Raw genomic sequence first — 7,202 nt, 5'->3', positions numbered from 1 at the left:
GCGTCAACATCATGCTGTTTCAACCAATGGCCTCCATTGGACACAAGAGGGTGTCTCAAAAACATCTGGGGGTTCAAATCAGCATATACATCGTGTCCTTACAAACCCTGTCGGGTTACTTTCTTGACCAGATGGAGATTGGCTTATGCCCTTATGCAACACAGACAGATACTGAGTCTGTCAAAGTTAAAAAAAATAAGGTGGAAATTGTGCTTCCATCAAAATGAATTGGCTTTGTAACTGCCTTTTCTCCTGGTCTAGCAACAGCTTTCCCCATGTTGCTGCATGTATTTGTTACCTTACTATTGAAATGAAAGGTGCATTGAGGTGCAAGGACTGGGCGCTCCTGAAAGGGCAGGGGTCTTCAGCACAGGCTGTGCTCTCACAATGGCTTGGCCTTCCTTCAGTCCCAAGAAGAGGACATATCCCTGGGGTCAGTCATTAGTTTGTTTGCAAGCCTGGTGACCACTCACCATCCCACTGGGGCAGCACGACACAGTGACATATATCTTCAGTACTGCGCAGGTATAAAATGTCGGCGAGTTAAAGAAACAAAACCACAGTTGTTCTTGGAGCTGGGCTGGTGCCCCCATCCTAGTTTTTGCAGGATGTGGCTGTGGCCATGGTGCTCCGGCTGGGCTCTGAGAGCCTTGAGGGGTTGGGTACTGGTGCCAGCACCGAGGTAGGGCATGTGCAGTGGGAACCTTCCACACCAGGCCTCAGTGTCTGAAAATGGGCTATAAATGAAGAGCTGCCTGCCTCCTGCTGGCAGGAGGGAGCCTGGGGTTGGGCATGAAAGGCAGGATCTCAAATTTATACTGCAAGAGACGGCCCATGAAGCCAAAATTGGGCAAGATTACATTCCTTCTCTGCTTGATGTCGTCGAAGGCCTCCCTCAAGTGGAACCAATTTGTCTTCATGAGGGAAGCCATGCAGATGGTAGGTGAACGGGGGACATCCCCGCCTCACTGTGGACCAGGACCTGGCCTCCCTGTCCCTGACACAGTAAATTGAGTCTATTGCTTCTTGAAAGTGGGAGCTAGCGTCAGCCATGTGGCTTCTTCCACTGGGATCCATCTGTAGTGCGGGTGGGTGGTGTAGGCCTCGGAGGTCCTCCTACGAGATATTCTGTGCTGTGCTGTGCTGTGCAGGTGGGCAGGGCTTCGCACCTGGATGTAAGGTAGGCACTTCCTGGGGAGAGGACCGGAAGGAAGGGTTTCAGCTGGGCAGCTCCGGTTCTACACCGCCTTGGCGGATGCTTGCTTCCCACCCTGGCTAATGCAGGCTCTCTGGGTTTCAGTCTTCTCTTGGGAAATGGGTTTTACAGCCACGCAACGCTCACGAGATCCCGAGTAGAGAGTTTCACAGCCCCATTTGAGGAAGCCCATCCCGGGCAGGCAGGCTGGGAGGTGAGCACCACGATGCAGCACGCAGGGCGCCCTCTGGAGCAGCCCAGCCTGCACGCCGCCGCCCCCCTCCAGCCACTGCGCTGCGGACGGGAGGTTGGCGCTGAGGAGCTTTGCACCCTGGAGGAGGCGAAGGCCAGGTAGGGTGGCACTGGAGCCCTGTGCAGCTCCTGGCACGGGAGGGCGCCGCGCAGGGCTGCAGCCGCGAACCCAGCCCAGAGCCCTAGCCTTCAGCCCTCTTTCCCGTCCCGCACGTGGGCGACCCAGCAGCCGGGCCGGGGAGTTTTGAGTGGGGTATGAGGATAATAAAATGTGCAGCATAACTGGAAACTGACTATAAGTAAGACGTATAACTGGAAGAGCCAGATCAGATGGGTCATTAATATACGTTTTGATGTCTTTTATAATGGAAACGCTGGCTCAGATGTCAGAAGTGTTTGAGAGCTCCCCCTCAGAGATGCGTTAAATCAGTCAGTCATTTTTTCACCCATCCCCCTGCCAACAGAGAATACAGATTTGAGGGTGCCCAGTTTAGCCTGTGTTTGGATCCAGCGCTGCTGCTGCAAGATGAGAGGGCCATGGGACAGTGAGGATGAGGGGCTCACCCCCAGCACAGGCGTGCTTCCTATGAACCCCACTGTGAGTCTGGGAGTTCAACTTAAGTTGAATTCTTTCCCTGAAGTCTCCCAGTCAGTGTGCCCTGTGCATCTCCTCCCCTGGGAATAATATTATTTACCTTATAACGTTGTGAGGATTAAATGAGATAATTCATGTGATGTCTCCAGCCTTGGTCTAGTGGAAGCATTCACTAAGTCGAATACATAAATTTCATATAGAATCAGAGAGATAATAGATACATAAGTTATATTGTATAGTGTTAGAGAGTTGTCCCTCGTGGATCTAGGTGACACTCTACCCACTGCACAGGGCAGTGGGCAGTAGTTTCAGGGCTCCCTTGTGGCTTGTCCTCCTTCTCGGACCCGTTCCCATTTTGGAATTTGGCCTCCCTGATTATCTTGGCTTACTCTCTTGCCAAATAGTTAGCCTGGGAGGTGCCTCCTACCTCCTTCCCTCCTGTCTGTCAGCAAATCGCAGGACTTGACTTTGCAAACCCATCAGGGAAATGTACAGCGTTGGGATCTTAGTTGGGGTGTCCTTGAATTCATTTCACAGCTAACATCATTCATCTTCTTGGCAGTGGGACAGGTTATTTTTCTCTCCTTTTTGTAAAAAAAAAAAGTTTCTATCAACTGTGGACAGTATCAAGTTGTGGAATATATGTAGGCTGACGATGGGTAGGAAATAATGTTTCATGATGACCATTTTCTCCTGTTCTTGAAAATTGTTACATTCGATGACCTAACACAGACCGGTTCCTTTAGGGAGAGGAGGTAAGGGTTCGCTTTCTGGAACCATGTGATGATGATTGTCATTAAATGATGGTAGTAAAAACTATAGGAAATATCGAGCCAGCTATCAATAGATTCAGGGGAGTTTTGTCCCCACAAGATCAGAAAACATGCAAAAGGCCAGGAAGCCCACAGTGCATGGTTCCTATTCCTTGTGGACATGTTAGACCAGCACAGTGAGCCTGACTTCTAGGCAATGCTTCTTATACTTGATCCTGTGGCCAAGTCCCTGCAAGTTGCTTCAGGAGCAGTTTTATTGATGGAAGAGTCTATAATCATATGTACGAGGTTCCATGCCTCAAAAGTTTATGCATAAAATATTTCTGGGAAATGACGTGTATACAGGGCTGGTTTTTCTTGTACCTGTCCTCACCTCTTTTCCTGGAGGCTGGTCCTTGCTGAGGCCAGGTAGTAGGAGACCTTTTACAATGAGACTCTCCTGTTAGCTTAATAACATATAAGGGCGTTTGCTAGTGGGCGTTAACCTTTTAATGGGCGTAAGGTTTGGTTGTCTTTCAGTCTTCTCCATTTTCTCCTCCATTCTCAGCACTTGAACGTGGAGCAGAGAGTACATGTGCCATGTACATCAAAGGAGAGGCATGGAGGGGTTTGAGGCAGAATAGGGGTAGTGAGGGAGCAAAAGAAAAGGCAGGTGAAAGAAGACACAAGAGCAGGGTGGAGAGAAGGGAGAGGGCACCCTTTCCAGGGTGTACCCACAGAGCCAGGGACTAAAGACTCATTTCTATGGGCTGAGCCCAGGAGTCAGATTGAGCAGATTAGAGAAGAAACCCCCAAATCTCTCCCACCAGAAAGGCTTTCTGTTAGTTAGAATATATCCCTTGAACCTGGAGTAAATACCTATTTGAATGTTTTTCTGGAACTGATGTTGGTGCTTAATGGGTTAAGAGTAAGACTTTACCATTCTCTTATCCACAATAAAGGACTCAATGTAGAGATTTTATACATTCTGAGTTTTTCTATTTAAGTCTGTTTCCTCCCAGAACATTTGTTTTGTCAATGAGTCCACACTAGGTAGCTAATAAGAGCAATAAATTCTTGAGCTTACTCTGTGCCTGGCGCTCTGTTAAGTGCTTGATGTAGGTTATAATGTTCAATTTCTATGGCACGCCTAGGAAGTAGGTATCATGAGCCCATTTGACTGATGAGAAAACTGAGGCTCAACCAGGTGAAGCTCAGCCAAAGTCACACGGCTAGCAAGAGGCAGAACCCAAATCTTTAACTCCCAACACCATTCGTTGTTGGTGATCAGCTCACGCTACTGCTTCTGTGTCAGAATTTTAATAAAAATGTTAGAAAAATCTATCTGTTAGTTTTGTGAGTGTGTGAGCTGGGAAAAGACTATCAACATTTTTAAAACTAAACTTTTAATTTTATGATCGTTTTAGACTTACAGATTATTGTGACGATGGTGCAGAGTGTACCTGTATTTCCCACACCCAGTTCCCTCTCTTTTTAAGCATCTTATATTAAATTAGTATGGTATGTTTGTCACAATGAGTAAACCAACACTGACACATTATTATGAACTAAAAGCCATGATTTATTCAGATTTCCTCAGTTTTCCCCTTCTGTCTATTTTCTGTCTCAGGATACCACACTACATTCAGTAGGCAGGGCTCCCTCCTCAGGCCCTTAGCTGCGGCCGTTCCTCAGACTTCCCTTGTTTTGCGAGACCTTGCCAGTTTTGAGGGTTGCTGGTCAGATATTTTGTAGAATGTCCTATGGTTGGAATCTGTTATAAACATCTCTGCAGATTTTTGTGGGGGCACGTTTCACCTCATTTGGGTAAATACCTAGGAGTACAATTGCTGAGTCATATGGTAAAACTGTGTTTAGTTTTGTAAGAAACTTCCAAACTGTCCTCTGAAGTGGCTGTACCATTTTGCATTTCCATTAGCAATGAATGAGTGTTCCCGTTGCTCCACAGCCTTGTCGGCATTTGGTGGGGTCAGTTTTTTGGGATATAGTCATCCCAATAGTTGTGTAGTGGTATCTCATTGTTGTTTTCATTTGTAGTTCCCTAATAAGAAAGGATGTGGAGCTCCCTTTCATACGCTTATTTGCCGTCAGTATATCTTCTTTGGTGAGGTGTCTGTCTAGATCGTTTGCTCCTTTTTTATTCTGTTTTTAAAAATTTTTAAATTTTTTTATTGTTGATGTTTAAGAGTTCTTTTTGTGTGTGTGTTCTTTTTAAAAATTTTATTTTTCAATTACAGTTGACATAAAATATTAATTTCAGGTGTACAACAGAGTGAGTAGAAATTTATACACCTTATGAAATGATCACTCTGATAAAAGAGTTCTTTCATATTTTAGATATAAGCCCTTTATCTGATAGGTGCTTTGCAAATATTTTCTTCCAGTCTGTGCCTTATCTTTTCATCTTTATAACAGTGTCTTTCACAGAGCAGAACTTTTACTTGTAATGTAGTCTACTTTATCAGTTTTCTCTTTTGGAGATCGTACTATTGGTGTCGTATTTAAAAACTCATCACCAAACCCAAGGTCATGTAGATTTTGTATGTTTTCTTCAGGAATTTTTTATAGTTTTCCGTTTTCCATTTAGGACTACCATCCATTCTGAGTTAACTTTTGTGTAAGGTGTAAGTAAGGTCTAGGTCTAGGTTCATTGTTTTGCTTCTGGACACTTAGTTGTTCCAGCACCATAGGTTGAAAAGCCAACATTTATTTTTTCTCATTAGCAAAATATTTCTCTTCAGTTTGTGGAACAAGAGTGCTGTGTGAAGAAAGCTTTGAGAACTCAGGCCTTAGTCCCAGTCACTGAGGTCTTCTCATAACCTCCGTGTATTGTTTTTTTTCACCCATCTTTCTGTCAAATCAGATGTTATCTGTTGCCTACTAAAGAGAGCTACAAAGACTTTGTTTTTTCAGTAGCACAGGAGAGGACCTGGTGTGTGTGTGTGTGTGTGTGTGTGTGTGTGTGTGTGTGCACATGCACAACAAGGATAGTAAAGTTCATTCAGGAGAGGAATTTGTGGAGGAAGAGCCATTGTTTGGAGAACTTCAACTTTAGCCTTAAAGATAGAAAACTCTTAAGATGGGAGAGAATCTAACACACTTTTTAGACAGAATTCACCTTTTAGGAAAAATATAGACTCATGCAATAGACACACACACACACACACACACACACACACACACACACACACACACACTTTTCTCCCATGGCCTAGGGAGCCAGTCAGTTCTCTATGTCACATGCCTAGTCCTCAGAAAAGTGGGGTGCACATTTTCATAACTGTGACGCATGTTATAACATTAAACATGATAGTATATGAAACCAGCTACATATTTCACAACCCCATTTATTCTAGACTGTGTGAAAATCACTACTGTTTTTACTTTTTTTGCTTCCGAGGAATCAAAATAAAGAAGAGCGCCATCTTGTGGGCATCTCTATTACTACCACAACCTCATCAAATTTTGTTGGAAGTCCATCAACCCCAGAGAATCTTTCAGCGTATGGGCACATCTGTATGTATTAACTGAGCGCAACTGATCAAGGACGTCTCTTCAGTTCTTTTACCTACAATGAATCATTCTATGGCCTTTTATTTTCATAAATGACTAAAAAGTACTTCCTAATAATACATAAAGTTAGTCACGGAGGGATACTAATATTGGCATTTATAATAAGAAATGGTACATCATCACTTCCTTTATGTACTTTAATTCCATTTTGTGTAAGAAGTTTGGCTGACAAGCACCACTGTGCATAAGCGCACATGGAATAGGAATTCCAGAAATTTCCAGGGATGTTTTTTTAAAGATTTTTATTAAAAAATGTAGCTAACATACAACATTATATCAGTTTCAGGTGTACACCATAGTTATTCAACATTTATATACTTAAAGGAGCGAACACATGGTAAGTCCAGCAACCATCTGACACTGTACCATGCTATCACAATGTTATTGACTATATACCCATGCTGTATATTACATCCCCATGACTTGTTTTATACCTGGAAATTTGGACCTTATATTCCCCTTCACCTTTCCCCCCATTTTTAAATTTTTCAATTACAGTTGAAATTTAATATTATTTATATTAATTTAAGGTGTACAGCATAATGGTTAGACATTTATAGAATTTAAGAAGTGATCCCCTGACCAGTCTAGAACCCACCTGGCACTATACATAGTTACTACCATATCATTGACTGTATTTCCTATGCTTTACTTTACATCCCCATGACTGTTCTGTAACTGCCACTTTGTACTTCTTAATCCCTTAAGCTTTTTCACCTACTCCCTCCACCCCCTCCCATCTATCACCCCAACAAATCTAGTACCCATCTGGCACCATTCATAATTATTACAATATTATTGACTATCTTCCTTT

At 43.6% G+C, this 7,202-nt stretch overlaps 1 pseudogene; it reads right to left on the bottom strand.

Moving 5' to 3' along the window:
- Positions 1 to 594: 594 nt before the first annotated feature.
- On the bottom strand, positions 595 to 1,388 carry LOC109387079 (dual specificity protein phosphatase 5 pseudogene; annotated as a pseudogene).
- Positions 1,389 to 7,202: the final 5,814 nt, after the last annotated feature.

This window comes from Hipposideros armiger, unplaced genomic scaffold (genome assembly GCF_001890085.2).
Source record: "Hipposideros armiger isolate ML-2016 unplaced genomic scaffold, ASM189008v1 scaffold_147, whole genome shotgun sequence".
In the NCBI taxonomy this organism is placed as follows: domain Eukaryota; kingdom Metazoa; phylum Chordata; class Mammalia; order Chiroptera; family Hipposideridae; genus Hipposideros; species Hipposideros armiger.
The sequence above is the reverse complement of the archived record's forward strand: the minus strand, read 5'-3'. Positions and strand labels throughout refer to the sequence as shown.